At 44.2% G+C, this 26,427-nt stretch overlaps 1 long non-coding RNA gene across 18 annotated transcripts in view; it reads left to right on the forward strand.

Moving 5' to 3' along the window:
- LOC103163695 overlaps positions 1 to 26,427 on the forward strand; it is a 69,294-nt gene that overhangs the window by 33,353 nt on the left and 9,514 nt on the right. For 5 of the 18 annotated variants that reach the window (XR_004770950.1, XR_004770951.1, XR_004770947.1 and 2 more), the window contains 2 exons: positions 828 to 919; positions 3,533 to 4,933. This is a non-coding gene — a long non-coding RNA (uncharacterized LOC103163695). Of the gene's footprint in view, positions 1 to 827; positions 920 to 2,469; positions 2,938 to 3,532; positions 4,934 to 7,851; positions 7,929 to 8,314; positions 8,630 to 21,572; positions 21,766 to 23,841; positions 24,000 to 26,427 lie in introns of those variants that run through there. The other 13 variants (XR_004770944.1, XR_004770959.1, XR_004770968.1 and 10 more) reach the window with 8 other exon arrangements.

Consider the following 26,427-nt stretch of genomic DNA (forward strand, 5'->3'; position numbering starts at 1 on the left):
AAATTCGACTGCCTCCTAAAATTTAATGTGCCAAGGCATCTGCTTTCTACTTATATCCCTCCTCCTGCCAGGTGTGGGGTCCGGATTTCCTCCTATATTTACCATATCTACTAGAGATTATGGCTCCATACTACAGGAGAGGTCTCTCCTCCAGGAAGAAGCTAACTGGCTCTTGCTATTGCCAGTTCTTCAAAATTCAGGAGGAGGAAGACATTTAGTTAGATGTCAACTCCAATAACTATTAAACAAAAGTATGAAGTATCCATTACATATACTACTAATCAAAGTTTGTGTTTGAATTTTAACTAATACTCATGTCATCAGATGGAATTAAATTACTCAAAGAAAAAATATACCTAATGTGCTATAAATATCAGTGAGTATGGCTATTAATATTCTGTGGACTGGAAGTCACTAAAGTCAACTCAGCAACTCTTGTCTAACTAATGGAAGCTTGAGAAATAACATTGAAGCACGAGGCTTCTTTCTCTAATGCCAGCTGTCCATTTGAGTATGAGCATGACCTGTGGTCAGTAATGAACTAAGACTGAAGAAACAAAAGCCTTAGAAAACATACCCAGATGTGTACTATTACAATATTTAAACCATGTGTTTCCTTTTAATTGGTACCATATTAATGCTGCTAATTATTGGATACTTTTATAGGCTTTGCACATGTGTTTGATCAGTTAATTTACACTCAGAAAAGCAGCCTCAATATAAATACTATTGCTACAAGTATTGTGGATGGGGGGAGGCGGAGACTGGAAAGAATGGAACTAGCCCGTCTTTACATAGCAAAAAATAGAATCTATTTTTTAAACTAGGTCTGTGTGAAGAAAATCTCTGCTCACCATTCACTGCAGACTTCATTATAAATGAGGATATTGTGCTTTCTGACTCTATGAATATCACCACGGTGAGCACTTCAAGGGTGGAAACCAGCAACGGAAGTTATCTAAGCCGGCACAATTATGTATAATTTAACACCGGCCAACGTTTTCTTTTATACTTGTACTAATGAACTCATTGCTCATGCAGCTTCAATTGCCTCCTGCATATGGATGTTTCCAGATTTGCACCCAGATTGAAACACTTACTCTGTTATCAGATTAGAGTGGTGGTTTGTCAGACACCAAGGCTCTGGAATATAATGTGTTGAAAATGGAAAATTATTTTACCACAGAGAAGTTAACACCATTGGTTTACGATTATGTGGAAGACTTCATTGTGAATCTTCTCCCTAATCAAAGAAAAAAGGAAAGTAAATATGGCAGGGGTTTGAGTTCTGAGGAAATCAATGATCTGGGCCATGAAGGTCAGAAAGGAATTGGGTACAGGAGGTTCCTGGGGTGCCGGCCCTGGCATGGATGGCCTCCAGATAATCCTCCAGGGCTGTGGAGTGGTACAGAGACAAGATCTGGGATACAGCGACAGGTCTCGCGACCACTTGGGTGGGAGACAAGCAGACACTGTCAGCTGCGTGGGCTTGATTCAAGAACAGAGCTATCCTGGATGGCAGAGTGCACTTGACCTCAGACAACCTGAGTGGCACAGGGCAGTTGGGAAGAAGAACCCTCCAGAAAGAGAGGAGGCAAAACGTGTTGACCCTGGAAGAGCCAAGTATGGGTCTTCAGGAAGGGGTAAGAGTGGACCAAGGCTCAGTAGATAGCTCTTTGAGGAAAACTCCAGGTAACAGTTCTGGATTCTCTAAGTCTGTAGCTCTTGAGAAACTCTGAGGAGACAGAGGAACAGACAAAGGGATCACTCCACGTAGAGGAGGCCAATCTGTGTGTTGCTGGCGGTTTCTTTTCCAGCCTGGTCCCACTGAAGCCTTCAGCCCCAAATAAACACTCGGACACTGAATCACACTGTTGGCTGATGACTAGGGCTTCTTACTGGCTAGTTCTGTCTTAATTATTAACCCGTAACTACTAATCTATGTATTTCTTCATAACTTCATCTTACTGGAGAACACCTTGCACATTCTCCCAGTCTCCACATGGTGACTCCTTCTGGTACTTCTCTGCCTACCGTTCCCAGAATTCTCCTTGTCTCCTAGCCCCACCTATCTTCCTGCCTCCAGCAGCCAAACAGTGTTTTATTCATCAACCAATAAGAGAAACATATATACAGAAGGTCATCCCCCATCATCTGTGTGCCTTCAAAAATGGAGAAGAGGAAGGTTGAAAGTCGCTGCTGGGACTGGGTCATAGGGGTCAAATGAGTACCTCTCTAATCACCCGAGTAACCCTAAATCTACAGAGGAGCACACGCGCTGGTCTGTGTGAGACAGTCTAGTGTCCAAACAATGAGCAGCTAGCTCTTAAGGGAGGAATCGGAGATCAGGTGTGGCCCCGACAGTCTAGCCAGGCTAAAGTTAAACTGACATTAAATATATTCCAACTAGCAAGCTGATAAACTCAAGTTTTGATGAATTTTAACTTCCTAGATTTCATTCTGTTGTAGGAAAGAGGCCCTGATGCACAGGGCTTTCGTAAGAAGTCTCTAATAAGCCAAGAAGAAAAGGAAACTATCCACTTTTCCACCAAAAGAGATGAGAAAAATTGACAACCCCTTGCTCCATTGTTGGGTAATGTGAAAGAGTGGCTTTCTTGAAGTTGTATCCCTGAATCTCCAAGGTTAACTTGGAAGGAACATCCAAGCACAACGGCAGTCAAGACAAGCATACAACTCCTCTTCCACTACAAGGCCCTCACTTCAGTACTATGGCCTATAGGACTGTTGCTAGGGCCAAAGACTCCCAGGAGCAGTGACCATCCCCATGAGTTCCAGCTCACAGAACAGGTCTGGGCACCAACCTCATGTCTTTTTGGACATATGAGGCATGAGTTTTCTGTCCCAGCTGGTCCTGCTGCCCTTCTCAGTCTCAAATAAGCACACAGAGACATTGATTATAAAACTGTTGGCCGATGACTAAGGCTTCTTATTGGGTAGCTCTGTCTTAATTATTAACCCATTTCTATTAATCTAAATATTTTCCATGTGGTCTTATCTTACCTGAGAAGGGTCTGGTGCATCCTACCTTCCTGGTTTCACATGGCATCTGCTCTCTGCCTACACTTCCCAGAATTTTCCTCATCTCCCAGTCCCGCCTATCTCCCTGCCTCTATTGGCCACAGTGTTTTATTCATCAACCAATAAGAGAAACATACACAGAAGGACATCCCCCTTCAGACATAGCAGGCTAACTGTTAATTTAAGGATGGACCTTCTGAGTTTGGCTTTAATATGGCAGTGATGGAGCTGCTGCTGCCATGCTATCTCTCACTGCTCTTTTCTATAAAGCTAGAAGTAAAACTCACAGAAAAGAGAGATTTGCTGAAAGCTTGGGGGGTCTCACAGATAGGGACAGATATAATGTACTAAGTATTTTCTTGTTTGTAGCCACTCATGAACTTGCCTTGCTAAATGCTGCACAGATTTTACTTCCACGCATAAACCCAATTGTGTTAACTTTTCTTGTTTCTGACATGGTGCCTGATGGAAACAACCTGGCTCATGGCTTCAGAGATTCCAGTCCACTGTGGCCTGGTGAGCACGGCAACAAAGAGAGCTTCACATATCATATCTTGACATCCAAGGGAAATAGCATCTCTCTTCGGGCTTTCTTCCATCTCCCATTTATCCCCTAGCCCACAGGAAGTTGCCACCAACTGAGGTGGGTCTTTCTCCCTTAGCCAATCCTCTCAGAAAACACCCTATTGACACACTGACATACAGCTCATAACTTTCCTAGGTGGTTCTAAATTGAGTCAAATTAACAATGAAGACTAGTCATCAATCAAACAGCATGTTGAGATATAAAAATAGTTTGCAAATCAGAAATATTGTATTAGGTCAGTCTACTCAACTTAGTTCTGAAATTGAAGGTAGAATATGTAACTCAAATGTGCCACCAACCAATGTGGGTCTACATTTTGTTTCTCCAAACCATGACCTAGAAGCTTCCAACACTTTTCCATTGGTTGGAGTAGGAACCAAATAAAAAATTAAGCCAAGGTCTGACAACAAAAGGGCAAAAGATTGACTAATTCAAACAGGTGCATACATTTCAATATTAAAATGTGGTTTTGGAAGATGTTTGGTATCCTACACAGGTCAGTGGTTTGAACTATGTGCTCCTAGTGAACAATTATACAAGGTAATAAGGCCAAAACATGAATTGGCAAGAGGCCCCATGTGTATCCATTTTATCTTCTCAGATTCCCCAAAGACAAAGACTCCTCGATCACCCTCCATGTCCCCAGGCTCAGGAACTGCTCCAGTGAGCTTTCACAAGGCGTTCTTGCCAATTATCCTATTTTGTTGTAGCACCTACTAAAGAGCATAGCACAACACAAGACACAGAGTAGGCACTTGAATCATGGTTTGCATCAGGAATGAGGTTGAGTTAGAAGCCCATGGGCTGAGACCTGCTCAAAGGAATGCTACAGACCAGATTCTACTCTTCCCAGACCCGCTCTCCATGACCTCTCCTTGATGGACTCTGGCCAGGGTGGACATATCCACTCACAGAAATTGTCTCTTACTGTAAGCACGAAGACTGGAAGCACTGTGCCCTTTCTCTCCCCAGCTACCTCATAAACTGTATTCAGTTCAGCAGATAAGGATTCAAACAGAACTGATGTATGTTTCTGATGTAATTTGATTCAAGAAAAAATTATTTTGTATCTTTCTACGCATCTATTCTCAACTATTCTTTTGCTTAGCTTATGTGAATGGCAAGTATTAAAAAGAAAAACTGCTATTCTCCTTTATTCAAAAGTATGACTAAATAATTAATAATGACTCTAAAATGTAGTTTTTTAATGACCAGGAAATTAAATTGTCATGTGTAAAATTGGAAAATAACATTGTGTACTAGAAAGTTAATTCTATCCCATTAAAATTAGTCTCTTTGGAAGTTCTATTACTGGTTGACAAAGTAATTGTTGTCTTAGCCAAATTCCTAGCACTTTCTGTCTGACATAGGCTTATGAGTTTCAGGCGCAGGCCACCACTTTCTAGAACATGCATGGGGGAGAGAATAGTCTTCTGAAGTTAACCACCTAATGGGAGGGCTAGAAAGTGTTGCTAAGGAACCAAGAACTGGAGGACAGATATAAGGGTTCTAGTCCCAGGGAGACCACACACACACACACACACACACACACACACACACACACACACACACACACACACACACACACACACACACACACACACACACACACACACACACACACACACACACACACACACACACACACACACACTCTGTATTGACTTATGACTTTCAGACAGTCACTTCCTTCCCCAGTGCCTATTTTTTCATGCATAAAGCTGATGGTAGACCCTGGTGCTCCATCTAAGCCAGTGGTCCTTCCTAATGCAACCTTTTAATACAGTTCCTCATGCTGTGGTGACCCCCAACCATAAAATTAGTTTTGTTTCTAAAAGCTGTAGTTTTGCTACTGTTATGAATCATAACATGAATGTTTTTGGAGATAGACGTTTATCAAAGGGGTTGCAACCCATGGGCTAAGCACTGAATCTTAAGCATGTACTTCTGAATTAGTTATTAAATGTGCATTGGTTGTTGGTGTGCTACAGATGGATAAAGACTGGTGTCCGGTGAGTACCAGGAATGCAGCAGTGCACAGTACAGGCAAGGTATTCACTGCTTAGCCTAGGGGAGCAGGCAGACCCCACCTCACCATTTAGGGATTAAAAGAAGAGTCTGGACCAGTGATTCTCAACTTATGGTTCAATACCCCTATGACAGACCTCTGTCTCCCAAAATATTTACATTGTGATTCATAACAGTAGGAAAAATCACTGTTTTTAAATAGAAACAAAGCTAATTTTATGGTTGGGGGTTACCACAACACGAAGAACTGTAGTAAGGGTAACAGCATTAGGAAGGTTGAGAACCACTGGTCTGAACTGTGAATTCCTGGACAGAATGGGCCTACAAAAGCTAAGATGACAGAGACATCCCTCATCTGACTGAACTGAGATGGGCAGTCTAAGATTCCCCAAGGCTGTGTAGGGGCTCAGGTCCTTCAGTTCAGATACATCCTTTCCAGGCCTGTTCTCTAGCTGTGTGGACCAAATTGCTCCTCAGAACACACTCACATGCCAGTCAACAGGTTGGAGGATAGAAGAACATCCATTAAGGGAAATAAGAGTGGGAAATTGTTTTCTTGAACAAGAAATCTCAGAACAGAGAAATCGGATCATGAGTTTCAAGCCCCCCTGAGCAATGCACTAAGTTCCAGACCATCATGAGCTATCTAGCAAAGTCTCGTCTCAAAAACAGATTTAAGATTATTGCCTTCAGTTCTTTGTGCCACCCACTGGGAACTTCACAGAACCATCCAACTACATGGAAGCTGGGAAATGTGTTTGTCATAAGTGACCCTGTGGCAACCTAAAGAAAGAAAGCAGCCAAGGCTAGCAAAAAGGAAGGAAACGAAGAACAAAACTGTTGAAGGACAGCTCAGAGTGTCATGTGTGTATTCTGTTCCTTTGTTAGTGCTTCATCCCCCTGGCTCATCCAATCCTGAAAGAGCACAGCATGAGGCTGTGTTTGTAACCCAACAGCCTGGTCATCTGCACCTGATCACCCAAAATAAATGACAGTGTTGGAGCAGGAAGATGACTAAAATCAGAGCATCTCCCAGGAAGGGAGAGCTGTCATCAGTCCTTGGAGTGACCTGGTTGAGTTGGAAGGGAACCACAGAAGTGTCCTCCCAGATGCTGGGGGTAGTTCTCTGGATGGCTGCTCTGCCTGCTACATCTTCCACTCCAGGGAAGACTCTCATACCTACTGTCTTGCTCAGCCACAGCTCAAGCAGACATTGAAGGGACTCTGACTCGGAACCACCGCAACTTCTCCACTCTGCTGTTGCTGATTTCAATGTATAGATTCAGGACTTGGGCTAATTTGTCCCAGGGTTAGCCAGCCACCTTCCTGGCTTTACTGACAATGTAGTTCCCTTGGAACTGTAAGGATGTCTTCCAGGCCATGTGTTTCTGCTCATTTCCATGTGTGGGGGATCCTGGCCAAGGCTCTACTCTTGATGCAGATGTGAACACTAAGGGTTCTGGTCTTCATAAAGACTTTGGTGTCCCTGGGAGGCTCTGAAGAAGAATTCCTTTTAGAATGGAGACTCCCACATTCTGCTCCGTGCTGACAAGGGTGTTAAGTCACAGCCTACACTTCTATCAAGAGTTTGTGGGTGACAATTGCTCTCAAGACATAGCTACTTAACTCTGGTTCTCAGGCCACACCCCTGCAAGCTGTTTCCTCGGCCTACTGCCCGTAGCATCTCAGTCTGAGTTTTGCCAATAACAATCACTCCTCCTGCCCAGTTCCTAACAAAGTTGGTTGCTTCTCCCTGAGCCTCTGAATAAAAAGCACCCTCCCATATGGATGTCCACACCAGCAGTGCAGAGTCCACACCCACAATTCCACAATTGCCATGTCTCATTCACAAAGTCATCTTTAGCTCTGAAGAACATGCAAACTGGGTACCAGTAATGGCTGCTGAGTGGAGCAATAAGACGAAAGCTAAAAAAAAAAAAAAAAAAAAAAAAAAAAATGGCCTCGCCACATATTTCCTATACATCTTAAGAAAGCCACACTACCTATCCAAGTCTAATGGCTTCATTTTGTTTATGTTTTGTGTTTTCGTTATTGTTGCTTCTTTGAGGCAGGGTCTCACTCTGTAGTTCAGACTGGCCTCTTAAGCGTTCTTGTTACAAGTATGAGCCAATGTGCATACCTTATTTCCTCATTTTGAAAACCAAAAATTCTCACAAGGTAGCCTCTTTGTCCCACAGGTCCTTCATGCAGTAACTCTACAAAAGTCTATGACCACACACACACACACACACACACACACACACACACACACACACTCACACTCACAAACACACACACACAGACACACACACACTCACACTCACATACACACACACACTCACAAACACACAGAGAGAGACACACACGCGCGTGCGAGCACGCGCGCACACACACACACATACACACACACACACAGACACACACTCGAGCACACACACACACACACAGACACACACGCGAGCACACACACACACAGACACACACGCGAGTGCGCGCACACACAGACACACACACACAGACACACACGCGAGTGCGCGCACACACAGACACACACACACACACTCACAAACACACACACACACAGAGACACACTCACGTGTGCACACACATACACACACACACAGAGACACACTCGCGTGTGCACACACACATACACACACACAGAGACACACTCGTGTGTGCACACACACACACACACTCACACACACACAGACACACACACACACACAGATTTCATGCTACCTCGCCTGCTCGCCTCACTCTTCCAAGGACTTCTCCTTAAGAAGAATGCTCCAGACCATCAGGCTCCAGACCCCTGGGGACCATGTCCCAGCTGACCAGGCTCCTTTCAGGAACTTCCCAATACTTGGAGCCTCTTATGTGCCACAAGAGTGCTGTGGAGTCTCTGCTTCAGAAGTCAGGAGTGCCCAGTCTCTTAATGAGCTGAACCCAGGAGGTGAACACTGGACCCAGGAGGTGAGCACTGGACCCAGGACTACTGGGCTACATTTTAGTATGTCCTGAAGAACTTTAAACATGGGTACACACCACCAAGCTTACCCCAAACTGACACTTTAACTGAAATCTGAGGTGCTAAAAGTGTCATTCACCTTTTTGTCTGGTGTGTGTATGTATTTATATGTATATACATGTGTAGGTGTGTTTGCGTATGTGTGTAGGTATACATGCATATCTTATAGGTGTATGCATTTGCATGAGTATGTAGGTATATGCATGCATGTGTCTGTATGCGCTTGTACATGCTTGTGTGCCTGTGTGGAGGTATATCTCTCAAGTGTTCTATATCTTTTAATTTTTTAAAAATTATATGTTATTTATTTTGTGTTCATTGGATACATGGCACATGAATCAAGGCCAGAGGACAATATTCAGGGGTCAGTTCTTTCCTAACATGCAGGTCCCCGGAATCAAACTCAGGCTATCAGGCTTGGCAGCAAGCCCCTTTAGTCTCTGAGCCATCTAGCCAGCCCTCACTCTGCCTTATATTTTGAGATGGATTTCTCAGTAAACCCACATTTCCCTAGATTTTGCTAAATTGGCTGGCAAACAGGCCCCACGGATCCTCCTGTCTTCTTCGTCTCCCCAGTGGCAGCACTACGGAAAACCCAACTTTTTACATGGGTGTTGGGTATTGAACTTAGGTCCTTACACTTTGGAGGCAAGTATTTTACTGGCTGGGCTTTCTCTAAAGTCCCATTTGCCTTTCTGTCACCATTATAATATTATTAAATGATAAACATTATCTAACTCAGACCTACATGCCAAACATTACTCCCAGAACTTCACATCTGCTAACCGTCATGCATAGGTAACCCTATTTTACAGATGAGAAACTGAGGGGTAGAAAATGTAATGAACTCACCTAGTTGGGTGCAACTAGTGCATAGTAGGATCAGGCAGCCTAGCCGCAGAGCATGCATCCTCAACCACTGCCTGCATCCCTGCCTCCTTTATTTCTCCCTTCATTCATAGATAAGGTTACTAAAGCCTATGGTGACTTGGAAGATAAAATAAGATCTCAGAAGTAGCCCTGATACACTAAGACATTGATAGTAAACCATCACAGTTACCGTGACTTCTCTGTGTGTTGTGGTTGTGACCAAGCCAGCCCAAAAGGAATCCACAACAGTCACTGCTGCAGAAATAGGAGTGTGCACCCCACTCCCAGCCCACATCAACCGAGCCGGCTGAGATGTTCGTCCCCACACAAGTCTCCTGTATAGTAATTGAAGGGTGGGGTCTGCTCTCCAAATAAAGCCAGGGATTGTTTGCTTCCTGCTAGGTTTACTCCTTTGAAGACAGCGCCAAACAATCAGAGACCAGTTAGAAGAGCTGAGATTGATCCGAAGCCTCCTATTCCCCTTGATCAAGTTCCCAACACAGGGTCTGGGCTAGGGGGTGACTGGAGAAAGCCTCTCTTCTCTGTTTTATCTCCTCTGGCAGGCAAAGTGTCAAAACCCAGTTCCAGACCAAAGGCCAAGCAAAGACTGTGGTGTGGAGTATACTGATGTGCATTTCCCTAGCACCGGCTGCCTTGCCCAAAGTGGTAGAGAATTCCAGTTGGAGGGTGTGCCTGAAAATGAATTTGCATTTCCGTAATGCTGGGGTGTTAGGCAAAGGCTTGATTACTTCCAGCTCAGAAATTACAGATCCCTCATTCACCTTCTCAGTGGGATTAGGCCTCTGCTTATGCCCACAATAACTTTGTGATGCTAGGTTGCTAAAAACAAAAGGCAACTTCTCATAGGTCCCACGCACAAGACAGGTAGCTGTAAACGGACTTAGAATCCAAGGCACCCAGTCTCAGGACAGAACAGCTCTTACAGTTTTGTTTTGGTTTTTGGTTTGTTTGTTTGTTTTTTGGTTTTTTTGTTTTTGTTTTTGTTTTGTTTTGTTTTGTTTTTGGCCACTCACAAAGGAAGAGAAGAGCCAGGTTTAGTTCATCTCTGGGACTGGAGTTCTGTGTCCCTGAGGTAGGAGAGGTAGGGACAATTCCCAAATTATTTTATCTCGCTTCTCCCACCTGCAAAAAAGGAAGCTTGACTCAAAACATTATGTTTGTATTCTTGGAAATTCAATCATCATTACTCAAGCACGGGGAGCATTATAGAGGGAGGAAGCAGCATAAAGATTGACCTAAATGGTGGAGAGACAACTGGAAAAGTCGTGTGCCCAGTCTGCAGAGGAGCCTCCCCAGCCTTTGTAACTGGAGAGCCCCTGGGAAACCCTGGGCTCCTGAGAGGGGAGGAAGGACGCCTAAGGAGAAGTCACACTGGCAACATGTGTTTTCCTAGACCCCTCAGAGAGCCCATGCAGCTGGATTTGAGGGTACAGAAGGTTTCTCTGGAGAGTGTCTCTATCTTTTTCACACAAATACTAAATCCTTGTTTCCCATGTATCCAGAAAGGTTCAAGAATTTAGGACAGATTCAAAAGCAAATCCTGGCTAAGCTAATGTTCAAACACCTCTACCTGTGCCCACACCAGCACAGTGGGCCATAGACTGTTCTAATTACGAGGCATGTCTTAATGCCAGGATTAAAGTAAAATGATGCTTGGCTGTGCCAGACAAAGGCAGAGTCCGTAAACCATGGTATCTCTATGAGGAAACAGACTTCCTGACTATTTTTTATGTGCCCAATTAAGTGCAGATTTTTGGCTGCACGAGCAACATAACTGCAGTATGTTTTTCTTTTCTTCTCTTTTCTTTTTGTTCAGAAAAACCAAGAAATGAACTAAAAAAATCAAAACAAGGACAGGTTTTATGAGAAGGTAGTTGATAAATGTTGAGATAATTTCTTTTAACTACTTGATACCTTCTAAACCTGGATGTAACAGATCACGTTCTAAAGCAGTGCCAACAGGTCACCCCAGAGGGTCACTACCCAGTTAGGTGAACTCATCTCATGACTTTGTATGGAATAAAAACATCACAGCCTCCAGGCTGGATGGGTGGCTTCTTGTGCCTGAGAATGAAAGTCAAGTGAAATTATTTGGTGGAAAAATAAAGGCCTGGATGACCCAGCTCGGAAGCAGTAGAAGCAGGCCTACAACCTAGTTCAGATCTAAGCCCACAAACTCTAAGAAAAGTTCATAGATTTTCATTTTCCTACTGAGCTCTGCACACCTGAGCAGTCTCTGGCCTGAGTCGTAAGCCAGAATACTAGAGGGCTGTGAAAAAAAAGATCACATGGGGTGACAGCTGGACCTGACACTGCTACTTCCAAGGGACCCAAAAGTTCTTAGAGACCATGGATGCTCTGTGAACTTTGGCAGAAGCTTAAGTGTGCCTGATCAGTTCACTCATTGAGTCACTGAAACCAGAGCCTCTATGTGAAGCCAGAATTGGACCCACACGAGTCTTGAAGGCATGGTTTGGTGCCAACTAGCATCTATGTATCTTTGTCTATATGGTACAAATAACGCAACTCCTGAACTTAAGGCTCTAGGAACACTGTGTAAGAGGAGATAAAAAGATGTAAAGAGACAGCAGACCAAGAAATCTGCTGAGAGATTGTGTCTCCTAGAAACAGCAGGGAATCTTTAGCCATGGTATGTCAACAACATGTCTGCCTGAAGAAGACCTGAACCATGACAACACCAGGAGACATATAAACAGGGAAGGGGAAGTCTCATCAGGCCCCATAGCTTGACCAAGGACTATAAGATTAAAGTGCTATGAGCAGGAGAATTTGTCTTCCCTAGGGATAAGCCCCCTAACTGGCTATCCAATACCAAGTGGTCAGCCCTGAAATCATATACACACAAGAACATGAAACAGACTTAACAAGTTGTATTTACATATTTAAGTGTGTGTGTGAGTGCGTGCGTGTGTGTGTGTGTGTGTGTGTGTGTGTGTGTAACAGTAATAATTTAATTTAAGAAAAAGAGGCCATGAATCCAAAAGGATCATGTTTGGAGGGGGCATGTGGGAGAAGTTGGAAGGAGAAAAGGAAGTGGGAAAATGTGTGCTTATGCTTTAAAAACTTTAACAATGCTCTCAGCAGGGAGCCCAGGTCAGATGAAATGACCTCTGCTCCAATTGGCCCAGAGTGTCTCTTGGTGTGAATTGGTCTAGTATCTTCCGAACTTTTATAAAGCTCTGGCTTGCTGCATTTCTGAGTCTATGATAAGTGTTGATGTGTGTGTGTGTGTGTGTGTGTGTGTGTGTGTGTGTGTGTGTGATCCACACATACTGTAAGTTAAGTCTTTGCAGGAGTGCAATATTTCTCTTTGTGCCTCTCTGGTTCTACTCCTTAGCCCAATTTGAGTTCAGATGTCCCTCCCACCTTGCGGCAGGCTTGAGCGAGCTACCCTGTGATACCATCATTCTCATCCGTAAGGTGTGATTGGCCGTATAGGCTGTACCAACTTGCACTGATGGGATGATGGAAAACCAGACAATATATAACTGAAAATGATTTTTAAACCTCTAGAAAAATAAAACATCCCAGCCCTTTCCCAGTGCAAAACTGAGCCCTATGCTAAAGCCAAACCACAATTGTTGTTTTCAAAATAAAGGTTATAAACAGGGAGGCTGAGCAGGACCAGTGTGGACTGCCTGTGATTTCAATGCATTTGAGGCACAGTGGAAAATGTGAACTTGGAGGGTGGGAGGAGCCCAGGGGAGCTGCACGTATAATTAGTGGGCTGTGGTGATTGGGATCGCACCGTTACATGCTATGTGTTTCATTTTATCTCATGTCATATAAAGTTTCGATTTAGACCCAATTTTGAGTCCTACTTTGAGAGGTAAGTAATTTCAGACACGAAATAAGCTTGTTAAACTCACATCACACCCTCTCAGGAGTCAGTATGCTCCACGGACCTCGGCCCTGTTGCTCACCAAGAGCTCTTCTAATGAGGCCAAACTGCCCAATGCGTATTCCAAGAATAATACTTGACCAAAATTGAATGCGATTCTCTTGTACTTATTATAATTTTCTGTGACAGAGAGCAGAGGCTAAACTCGGTGAAAGTATTGTTTTTCTTCTAAGTGTGGGACTGCCAAAATTTGTTTTTATTTCTGCCCCTGCCCCCTCAGCTGTCCACATGGGAATGATGGGGTGGCCATGGCAACTGGGGACCTGCTGGTGTCTGGGTGGTGCTGCTTTTTACAACTTCTCCTCACCCCTCTTGATACATTTGTGGTACAGAACGGAAATAGTACCAAACGGAGGATTCATTATGGAAGGCGAATTCAAGAGCAGCCTGGAAACATGTGCCCAGGGCAATCATCACGCTGGCTCTGGAAAAGCCGTGTGAGCTCTGAAGCTGTCTTTCTCTCCTGAGGAGACGTAACAGCAAACCAAACTGATATCAGAATCTTAATTATTAATCTTCATGACTGCAGGATGTTTGAGGAGAGTGTAAGTTCAGCATTTGAGACCAAAAGAAGAAAAACGTGCCATGGGTAGCAGGCCCCTATCATTTGTTTCAGCTGTTGATGTAAAACGCTAGACAGAAATATTTTTGTTTCATGGAAACCGAGATCTCCTCCCCAAAATTATTTTCCACTAACTTAAAGCATTTGTACAAACCAAAATACTGTGCTTGCAGAGTTTACCTTGTGGCCAGAGGGATGTGTGGAGGAATGCAAGGTGAACGCTGTGGCAGAGCATTCAGGTAGCACCAGAGGGACCTGCCTTGTCTTCACAGATCTTGAAGCGAGTGAGGCTTACAGTCTAGACTCAACATAGCACGATTCCCTCTGGGTGCTTTATGTGTTTGTCTTAGGGAAGGAGACAAACCATTAGATGGAGATAGGTTTGTTACCTTTCTTCTGGCTCTGACCAAATACCTGACAAAGGCAACCTAACCAGGAAGGGTTTGATTTTGACTCACAATTTGACGAGATGCAGTCCACCATGGGGAGAAGGCTTGGCTGGCGAAACCCGAGGCGACTGGTCACAGACAACTGATAGGAAGAGGGAAGAACTACACAAATTCTTAAGACCCACCCCCAGTGACTTCCTTTCTCTAGTTAGGCTCTAAGATCTTTCAAAACAGCCTCCCCATCTTGGGGGCGGGGGGCTGCTTCATATTAAAGCCACAGAGGTGAGTTGGCGGGCACAGAAGCTTTCTCCTCCAAGCTCACTGCATGTCTTTCTTGCCATTCCCAAGGCCTTTAGTCACAATTCCAAAGGTCTCTTGAAACAAATGCAAATTTGATAAACATCCCTGTGAGGTTTGCTAGATGCTGCCACAAGCTCCACCTGTTAAAACTACTGCCTTACTCCCCAGACACTGCAGTGCCAGGCAGGTGTCTCCTCACCTTTCTCTCGGTGGCCTTACCTTGGGGAAGCTAAGATAGAGTCTTTAAGGCCTTGTCTTAAACATATAGGTATTATACACAGTAGTGTGTTGGGGGGGGTAGTGAATCTGGGCTATGGACATTCCTTAACAAGAGAAAACAGCTGACCACTGTTCCCTGTTATTCAGGGTCTAACAGGGTGCAAGTTATTTTAATGACTCTTTGCAACTTATCCGGGGATGTATCAGTATCTATATTATTCAAATGGGAAAACTGAGTAGCTAGTTCATCTATCAGTAAATAAACACATCCCAAAGACTTGCTGAGTGTCAAACACAGCTGCAGGAAGTAGTGAAGTATGAAACAAATTCCTGTTCTCCAGGAACTCAAATTCAACTTGGTGGGGAAAGGAAACAGATAACAGAATAAGGCCCAGGTGAATCACACCATGCCAAAGTGCTGCAGAGAAAAATCATGACCAGTATTAGTGAAGATGGAAAGCCAGTGGGAAAGACTGAGAGCTTTCTCTCCATGCTAAGAGGCTGACACTTGAGCGACAGCTGCCGGGGCACCTGTCCAGTACTGGGTGTGCAAGGGATCAAGGCAGAGGCATACTTAATCGGCCTGAGGAGATGCTAAGAGACACACACAACTTACAGGGCATAAGCAGGTTCTGGGAAGAGTGGAGAGGCAAAGATGGAACACAGAAACCCATTCAAGTGTGGACTTTGCTTTTCCCATGCAAACACGGGAGGCACTCAAAATACATAGGTAGGCAGAGCACACATACATACCAATCAATGTGGCTGCCTGGTCTCTGCAATGACACAGAATCCCAGAGGGCCAAACATCAGCTTTTGAGTTGGCACACATTAGAGCTACCTCCTGGTAGATTCCAGAGGAAGTTGGGGTGAAGGGGACAGGATACAGGTGTCAACCAATTGGGAGAGAAGGCTTTGAGATGACTTCAGTGTGGGGCATATGGCTGAGCTGGAATTTCAAGGGAGGGCAATGACCCAGCCTCCCTTTGGAGTGATTGTTCTGAATGAAGTGTTGAGAGTAGACCCTAACAAAATGAGGGTGAATGCAGGGACCTGTAACTGGAGTTCCTTGTCCTGTCAGGTCCCACTGCTGATTTGCCCCAAATAAGCACACAAAACTTATAATTATTAAACTGTTGGCTAATGGCTTAGACTTCTTATTGGCTAGCTCTATCTTAACTATTAACCCATAACTACTAATCTATGTATTTCTACATGACCTTATCTTACCAGAGAAGGCTGGCACATCCTATCTTCCTGGTCTCTACGTCACCCGTGTGGTCTCTCTCTGCCTACCTTTCCCAGAATTCTCCTTGTCTCCTAGTCCCACCTATCTTCCTGTCTCTACTGGCCAATCAGTGTTTTATCCATCAACCAATAAGAGAAACATATATACAGAAAGAAGGACATCCCCATCAGGGACCAGTCCCTGGGAAATTGTGTGATGCACCAATACTGTCAATTTGACAGGATCAAGACTCATCAAGAAGGAAGGCCTCTGGGCAAGTCACCAAGGAATTGTCTACATTGCATTAATTAAGATGGTAAGACACACCCTAACTGTGTGGGACAGTTCGTGGGCTGGGGTTCCTGCTGAGCAATAGCATCCGTTGCTCTCTGTTTTCTGACTACAAATGCCGTGTGACCAGCTAGCTCACCCTGACTGCTTGCCTTTTCCCATGGTGCCCGCATCCTTTGTAGCCACATACCCAAAAGCCTTCTTCCCTTAAGCTTCAGGCATCTATCTGGTCACAACCATGGGAAAAGTAACTAATCCACCTCGTGAGGCACAGCAAAAACTTGAGCAATGGCGGCCATGATGTTCTAGTAGAGGGAGTGAGGCAGAGGCAAAGTTGTTCTGAGGGACTGCATTTGGACTAAGAGGGAAGGAGTTTGTCAAGCGTGGCCCGGAGAGCTGGAAGACGGGGTTTTGCCGTCTCTGGGATTAGAGAGACTGGAGGTAGAAGAGGATTAGGAGTCAAGGTTCAAAAATTTGACTTTTAGGCACATTGAATCTGAGATGAGTGATAACTGCCCACGCCTATTATGCACCAGGCCACCAGCCCTGACAGCCAAAGAGTGTGTTAGTGTCCCTGCCCTTTGAATTGAGGTAACACAGTGGCCCTCAGAGCTGAAATGTCTCACCCATCACACACACACACAGCAGGTAAATCGAATCCACTAAGGACTCTAAAGAGAGCTGTCAGTTCTGAGTTGAATGCTTTTCCTGGGACACCCAGCCGAAAGTGGCAGAGCTTCGAAGGCAGACAGCTGAAGGGAACCTCCTCTCCTGTGACCTCTGCACACCGAGATTTAAGTCAAAACTTGCAGACTTTAAGGGAATCTGTTCTAAAGGGAGAGAGGAACTCAATCTCAATCCTCTTAAAAAGCAGTGAGAGTTTTTCCCCCTCCCCTTAAAAACTAAAACAAAACCAAGGTGAGTCTAAGGCCAGCCTGCTGACTGCATCAGAGGCAAAGACAAAAAGAGAAGAGAGGAGAAGTGGGCAGAAACCCCAAGTCAGTGGGCCAAGGGGCAGGCCTGGAGGCTCCCATTATCAGAGGTTAGTCGGGGGGGGGGGGGTTCTTAGCTGACTTAAAGAAAACTAAAATGTTAATTTTAGGTTCTTTGATACGTTTTCCTGGAGATATTTTGTTCTGATACATCCAACAACAGCCAAAGAGAAAAGCTCAGAAGACAGACTTAATAAAAATAGCCGAGGATCCAGGGCAACTGCACGTGAGCTCCATTTTCTTTGTCCTGTTCAGCTCCAAAAGGCAGATTACCAAGGTGCTGCAGCACCCACCCCAAGCAGAATTTAGAGCGAGCTTCAACATTGCAAAGCTCCTGCACTGGGGACTACTTCAGCTAATGACTCTGAGCCCTGTTAAAACTCAGATGTTTCTGAGAAGGATACAGACATGGACGTGCGATTCACTTTGGAGGCCCTGAGCTTGCGGGAGTACCATTAGGAATCCTAATAGCTCATCTTGGGAAACTTCTTTTGGGCAGATGTAAGTATGGCTTCTCTCGTGGCTTAGAAACCAGGCTTAGAAACTTTTTGGATAAAGAAATTAATGATGTCAGAGGGTGGTATAAAATTAGAGACTTTAAGGAAGATTGAGACCAGTATGAGTTTTTTTAAAATAATGCAACACCAAAGATATTGCAGAAACTATAAAGATATTGACCAAAGCAAGCAAAAGCAGGGGTTGAAGAGGGGTTGGGAGAGGGGCATGATGGGAGGGCTTAAGAAAGGTCAGGGGAGAGGGGACTTGTATTCCATACTCTTTGATAATGTTTGCCCTTTAAAGGGATAATTTTATTATTTTTGATTATGTGTTGAAGCAAGGAGGCATGTGCATGCCCTAAATGCCAGAGGCAAGGGACCCTCCTGAAGTCACAAGAAGTTGTGAGCTGCCCCATGTGGTTGCTGGGAACCAAACTTGTCCAGCTCCTAATGCCTGCCTTTTAAAAACCACGTGTGTGTATTTCATTACTATTTTAACCTGGATTAACATTAAAATCAAATTGTGTAAACAAGAGCATAGGGTTAAATGATGATTTTTTTCCCACTGCCAAGGGAGCTTAAAATTGAACACAGAAACAGAGAAGAGTAAAAGCAGGAAAAAATGAGAATTGACTATAAAGACAAGGTAGGGAGGAACATAGATCTATTTCTTGACAGCAGCTTCTTCTGCCGACTGTTCAACCAACATTTTGAAGCTACCTGGCTCTACATGTACTGTCTATATCCCTCCTATTTCCTTCTCTCTTTCCTGACCTCAGAAATTTTGGAGTTCTTTTTCTCAGCGGAGGTTGAGCCACCCCCTGAAGAAGGCCTGTAGGATGAGTGGAGAGTCAGCAGAGGAACCCATTTCTACCACTATCGCTCCGGCCAGGCTGTATTCTTACCTACCAGCGTCCCAGCTAGACCTTAAGGAAGAATTTTCAAAAATGAATTGCCAGAAGCAAAGAAAAAAGTGTTAATACATTTAAACATGCTTGAGGTGAATCATCCCTAGAAAGTCAGGATTTAAACATGCAATCATTAAAATTACTAATGTTGACTCTGGGGCCTGTGCTCTGAAAGCCAGGGATACTAGGCTTCCTGTTGTTATAACCTAACAATTCTTTGTCCACATAATTTGTGATGGTGTCTCAAGATTTTCTTTTCTTTCTTCCCAAGGAGCCCTGGTTTGGATAATTCCCTAGAAAACCTTTAGAAATCCTTAGCCACCGGTCAGTCCCCACCCAGGATGATCAGCATAGCTTCACAATGACATGTGAGCTCACCACTGAAAACAGCAGTGAAACCACTTACGTATTCATGCTGTGAATTCAAACACAATTTTATAGGGATACTAGGAAGAAATACTTCCTCCATTTTGAGGAATACACTATAAAAAATCAAAATAAAGCCTATTAACATGCTTTCGCAAAGTGTGTTAATATGGGTGATAAGCCTTTGCCCTTCCTAGTAAGAGCATCTTAATACACTGTTTCCCATTGGCCTTTGTGGATTAGAAGAATGGATTCCACTCAAAGATATTGGAGTGTGCCAACTTGAATGCCACTTTGGCACAAGGGGGGCTACTCTGAGCTGGTTAGCCAAGCAAATGACAGATTTGGGTGAAGTTTTAGCACACCCCCCCACACACACACTTTCAGCCTGAAATGGCCCAGATTTCTGTCTGTTATGTCTATGGTGGTGCCTCTTCTCCACACCAGAAAGGCTGGATGGATTACTAAAGACGGCACTGGCTTGAGTGTATATCAAAAGCCTTTACCAAGAGACTAGATTCTGCACAGCCATCATACACTTACCCTCTGTGATTTAATATTCAGGAAACCCACACGTGACCCTTCCATTGCCAGGCTCCTTGTTCTCTGCTACGATGGCATACAGACTGCTGTAGCTCTGAGCCCTTATTCCCCTGTCCCCCTCTCTGAATACACCCATATGTTCACATAAAAAATTGTTCATCCCATTGATCTTTGTGAGTTTATTTTTTCTAGCATCAACTAAAGAACATGAGAGTAAGGAAAGATACTGTGTGCATTTCACAGAGGAAACACAAGCAGAAAAGCCTGTGCTATGGATAGCATGGAAGACAAGAGGTCAGACTTTTCATCACTGCTCATCACTGGAAAAAGAAACTCAGCTTGGGGGAGACACCTAGGAACATCGAGTAGGTGTAGAGACGTCAGAGACAAAGGCAGCTTGGAGCTACCTGCATCTGGACGAAGCCCACATCCCACTTCATATACACTGACAGTTTTATTTCACTCTGTGTTTCTGAGCCAAGGTTTCGTATATCTCCACCTGGCTTTTGATTTGCTATATAGCTAGGGATGACCCGGAACTGGTGATCCTCCTGCCTCTGCCTCCCAAGTATTGGGATTACAGGTGCCACCATGCCCTGCTTTTATGCAATGCTGAGAATGGAATCCAGGGCTTCAAGGATGGTAGGCAAGTCCTTTGCCAACTGAGATACAACCCCAGCCCTGTATTTGAATTTATTCTCCAAAACTGTGAGTGGCATAGCCCTTGCTTAGTGTGTGCCAGGTCTTGGATTAGAGTTTTGGAGCCAGGGAAAGAAAAAAGTTAATTAAAAAAAAAAGACTTCATCCATTTGTCATAGTAACTGTGTACTGGAAAAAAGAAACAAGATTTAGGAGAAATTATTAAATGCTGGTTCTGAGCCTCCTTGTTCATGACACAACCAACTGTCAGGGTGGCTCTTCAGTCTGAATAACACCTAGTGAACTCAGGGATCTGGAAATTTGTTTAGCTGAGGCTGCCTCCATGTGCACCACTGTGTACCAAAATGATCTCATATTTATTTTTAAAAGTTCAGCAGATGTAGTTGCCACATATGTATTTGTCAATTAGCTAAGCCTTCGTGTTGGCTTTCTCATCTATGAAACAGGAGCGATGGTGGGGAGAAAGGCCACGTGGAAAGCCCTAGCATTTCCTCCAGACTCCTGAGCATTTAACTAGAGAAGTGCTCCATGCTTGGAGTGGGTAGAAAGCCACAGAGCTTCATCAAGAGCTTGGGAAATCCTAATGCATTCTTCAGACAGCCCCTCACCCTGAGCAGGGCACATGTGGGTCATAGAAAGGGATGGTGTGTGATCATAAAGTCCCAAGTTGGTGGCTCATTGGGGTCATGACAGATGTTTTCATTGTTGGGCAAATCAACACATCCCCTGCATTTTATTTTATCTAGTGCAGGTAGGGAGGAACTTGTACACACCATGGCCCTCATGTGGAGGCCAGAGGACAATTTTCAAGAGGTGGTTCTCTCTCTCTCTCTCTCTCTCTCTCTCTCTCTCTCTCTCTCTCTCTCTCTCTCCCTCTCTCTCTCTCTCTCTCTCTCTCTCTCTCTCTCTCTGTGTGTATGTGTGTGTGTGTCTGTCTGTCTCTCTCTGTCTGTCTCTGTCTCTGTTTCTCTCTCTTCCTCTCCCTCTCCCCCCTCTCTCTCTGTTTCAGAGATTAAATTCAAGTCCTCAGGCTTGGTAGCTGAGCCATCTTGCCAGCCCCCAGGTAGTTCTTGGTGTGAGAACGGCTTTGTCATCAGTGTCATTTACTTTGCTTTCAAAGGCACTAGAAGCTTTGTGCTTCCAACTTGAGAGGTCCTTGATGTTTATGCCCAGTTCCATCACTTAGCGTCGGTCATCACTTGGTCTGTAGGACCCTGGTCATCTCTGTGCTCCACAAAGAAAATTCTTCCCAAATGTATTGAAGATAAGCTGATGGAGTGTGGCAAGAAACAACAATTATCTTGGAAATCTTGGTAAGACACATGTCTGCCCTAAGATGCTGTGGACGGGATCCCACTGAAACCCAGGATCCTCTGGCAAAGTAAGTAGTGCTAGAGTCACCTTTCTGTATGTGTGCAATCTGATACAGAAGACACCAGGTGAAGAAAGCTACTGGAGATGTTCAGTGATCCTAGAGCTGACTCTGTGTGAGCTGAATAAAGAACTTTGAAAACCCACAAAAGGGGCCAAGGATACTTGGGGAAAGAGCAAGGGGTTATGGGGAGAGAAAGACATAGCACAGAGGGGCGAGTGGAGCTCTGCCATACAGTTCCTTGGTGGTGGTTGTGGGGTGGGTGGGAGACCAGAGGCCACTTCTAAAAGAAATAAAAGGCCAGAAAGACAAAACAAACAAAACTCTTGGGAGGGACAGGGTGCCTCACAGAGTTCCCAGAAGGTCAGGGGGCACTTAGGTTCTGACCAATCGGAGCAGACCAACCTCCCTGAATTCCAGGAGCACCGAGCAGGCTTCAGGAGAGCCACACATCACTGGTGTCCTTTGGAAAGGAAGCTTGCGATGATGATACTGGATATTTATACTAAGAGATTTCTAAGCATATCACTAGAGGTGCAGCTTGGCTTCTTTTAGGAGCCACCTTGGCTCCTTCTAACTGTGCAGAGTAGAATAAGAACACAGAGGGATGATTTTAAAGCTGCAGTTGATACACAAAAAGGAACCAGAACTTAGAGCTTGGAAATGCTCCACCTATCAATAACACTTATTTGAAGGAAAAAAAAAAACAAAGCAAGTATGTTTGGAAAGCAACACTAAAGATGTGGCCAAGAGACTGTGTGATAAGGAGATTAATAGAGATAGGAACCAAGGACTTTATCAGCTATCTCAACAAAGCCTAGAAAAGGAGAAAGGATCAGAGCAGCAGAAACTCTGCCAGTTACAACTAATGGAAACAGAAAAGGGCAACAGAGTCTTCACCACCAGACTGGAGGATGGTCTAACTACAACAGAATCTTCAAAACCAGTGCAGAAGGACTATAGAGGCAATTCAGAGTTTGCCCAGGTTTTACATGCTACAATGCAGTGTATGTGGGTTCCAGGGGTAATTCTTCCTCACTCCCAAACAGCAGGGCAAGTACCCAGAAGACCTCTGTGAACACAGCAACCCCACAGAGAACCATAGCATGAGAAGTACCACCAGGAGGGCGACAGGGTGATCATTGCTCCAATGGCTTGATTCTCTGAGAGTGAAGCCCCAAGGCATCTCTGATTCTCATGCTCTTTGCTGTGCTGGGTTGGGGCTGCTTGGAACCCACCATCTTTTCCTCCTTTTCTCTTTCTGCCTGTCAGGATGGAAATGTGTGTCCCATGTTCATCCTTCCCCTGTTTTTTGGAAGTGCTTAATTTGTTTGGTTTCAGGCGGTTCACAGCTGAAGAGGAATTCAGCCTCAGGTTCACTCTCACTCATATCTGATTGACTTGGTAATTAGACAAAACTTTGGACTCGAGATTTTAGACTTGATACTGAAGTAAGTTTAAGCATTTGGGGTTGCTGGGATGGGGAAAAGTTCACGCACGTGAGAAGGATGTAATTTTGAGGTAGACCAGGAAGAAGGCAATCTCTGAATGCTTTTGTCTCCCCAAATGATCTGCTGAGATCGTAGCTACTGCTGTGATGGTCTTAGGAAGTGAGGGATTTGGAAGATGGGAGATAACAAGAGTAGAAACCTTACAAGTTCAATAAGTGTCTTTACAAAGGAGACACCACAGAGCAATTCTGTTCTTTGCCCACTTTGTGAGGACTAAGTGACAGGATGACAGTCTAAAGGCCTGGGAGAAAGCCTTCTCAGAATCAGTCCAGGGCTGTGTCCCCATCTCAGCCTAAAGGGGAGGGGGAATAAACTCCTGCTCCTCTTAAGTCATTTGGTATTTATGACAGTGGCCCAAACAGACTAAGTCATTGTTGCTGTGGATTGAATGCGTTGCAAGACTAACTACCAGTGCCTCTGAGGGGACCGTAATTGAAAATACAGGCCTTGCACATGTCAAGAGTTTTGAGAGTGGATCCTTAATTCAATGTGACTTATGCTCTTAGGAGAAGAGGAAAGATTAAAGAGAAGATAATGATGCATGGCACTCTGTTGAGGAAATCAATGCCAGGAATGGCCCAGCCAACACCAGACGTTGGGAGAAGCAACTAAATGGGTCTCAGAATCTTGGCAGCTTTCGATTTCTGACCTCCAGAACTGTTAGGTAATATATTCCATTGTTTCAAGCCACTTGATTCTTAGTAGTTCTGTTATTACAGGCCTAGGAAGCACACAGATGTCATTGTGAGAGGGTAGGCACTGGAGAGCCAAGTCTAAAGCTATGTGCGTGCGCGCGCGCGCGCGCACGCACGCACACACACACACACACACACACACACACACACACACACACACACTATGAAAATGAGTGATGAAAATTTAATAAAAATCTACCTGAGGCATGCAGAGCAATGTTGGGTGATTGGGTACATGTATGGTCCGAGAAATAGAAGATAAATGGACAGAAAATAATTGAATAAATAATGCCAAACATTTCCCAAATTTATGGTGAATTATAAACTTACAAACCAAAAAGTCCAACAAATTCAAATAAGATGAGCATAAAGAAACCCATACCAGGATTCGATATCAAATTATCAATTGGTCTAAAAAACAGTCGCAATAAAGAGAAATGTTCAATTCAACCAGGAGAGTGAAAGACATTGACTTAGAGAGGAATAAAGGTGATAGTTCTGTTTCTCACTGTACAAAATGCATACCTGTGGGAGGCAGTTGAGTAATAAGTTCATCAAGAGAGCTGGGGAGACAGCTCAGGGGCTAAGACCATTTGCTATGTAGAGAAGAGAATCTGAGTTCAAGTCCCCAGTATCACATAAAAGCCCTTCATGACCACACATGCCTGTAACCTCAGCATTAGAGGCTAAGGACAGATCCTATGAGGCCTCTGGCCAGGCAACCTGGCCAAAACCATCAGCTCCACATTCAGTGAGAGACCCTTCTTTAAAAACAAGGCAAAGAATGACAGAGATTCCTCCTCTGGTCTCTGCATGTGTATGTCTGGACTACACACATGTGCACACCACTCAAACACCACACATCATACAGCATAGCCAGAGATGCTACCTACTGAAAATTTTGAAAAATATTTCTAGCAAAGTCGAGAAGATATGTCCTCTGCCTACATGAATTCTAAGAAATACTGCAAGGAGTTACTCCGACAGAAGAAAATGGAATCATATGAAAATCTAGACTTTTGTACAGCGGGGAAATACATGCTGGGTAAATATAAACATGTTTTCTTAATTGTTATTCCTTTAAAACCAACAGATATTGTTGCATTAGTTCATTTTCTGTTGGTATAACAAAATACTTAAGCCTGAGTACTTTATGGAGAGAAATGTGTTTAGCATGCAGCATTGAAGGCTGTGAAAAAAAAAAAAAAAAAAAAAAAAAAAAAAAAAAAAAAAAAAAAAAAAAAAAAAAAAAAAAAACTTTGGTCACCAACTTAATTGAACTCCTGGGAGAGTACAGCAGATCTCCGGGATTGTCAGTAAGGATGTTTCCAGGGAGACTTAGTGGAAAGTCCCACTCTGAATGTGAGCAGCACTGCCCCACTGCTGAGAGCCATGAGCAAACAAAGGGGTAGATGGAAACCAGCTCACTTAGAAGTGTTCTTTCTGCTTCCTGGCCAGCCTGGTATGAACCTGGTGTGAGCCTCTCCTTCTTTCTGTAAGTTGCTTTTGTCAAATACATTGTTGAAGGTTCAGCCTCACCTGTCTGCTGTCAGGTAATTACAATAAAGGGTACATGGCAGAAGCTAGTGTAAGATAAAGCAGGAAGGCAGACAGATTCAGGGCCACTCATTCTCTTTGGATAATAACTCACTCTCAGATAACTAACCAGCGTCCCAAGAGAGAGGCATTCATTGCCTCAAAGGGTGGTACTCCTTGGGGACACAATCACCACTGGGAACCAAGTTTCTATTACAAGTGCCTCCAAGGGGCACATTCAAACCACATCCCACTATACGAGCCATGCATCAGAGGCCAAAGGCTGCTGCCTGATTTTGACCACTGCTGGGTTACTGAGCAGTTTTGTGTCTCTGTTCTCTGGAGGCTGCTGACCTATGGCTTCTTTTTTCTGCACTGTTCCTTATCTGGCTCTGGTATCTGGGCAAAGCTGACTCTGTAACGTGAGTCTTGAGGTGCTTGTTGCATCTTCTTCCGTGTGGGGAAGAGTTCAGGAGAATTTACAGATGGTTTTTTAGAGTCTGGTTCTAGACTTGGCCTTCCTGATGCAATCTACCCAAGCTGAGTCATAAAGCAACAGGAAATTTGACCAAAATAGAATGACAGATAATGAGATTGGATCAGCAAACAGTCTCCCCAGCAGGAAAACTCCAGAATCTGATGGCTCCATTGCCTACTCTGAGTTTTCTACTGCTTTGTACTGAATTGCCGTAAACTGTATCGAGTTTTGAGATAATCAACCCAGTTTATTATTTGACAGTTTTAGTGGGTCTGGAGCTTGGTACGTTTCAGCTGGGTCTTTTGTTCACAGTTGTAATCGTCTGGAATGAGATGCCAGCTGGGATTGCGGCCTCATCCAAAACTTGGGATCCTCTTCTGAGT

The sequence above is a fragment of the Cricetulus griseus genome, chromosome 8 (genome assembly GCF_003668045.3).
Source record: "Cricetulus griseus strain 17A/GY chromosome 8, alternate assembly CriGri-PICRH-1.0, whole genome shotgun sequence".
Taxonomy (NCBI): domain Eukaryota; kingdom Metazoa; phylum Chordata; class Mammalia; order Rodentia; family Cricetidae; genus Cricetulus; species Cricetulus griseus.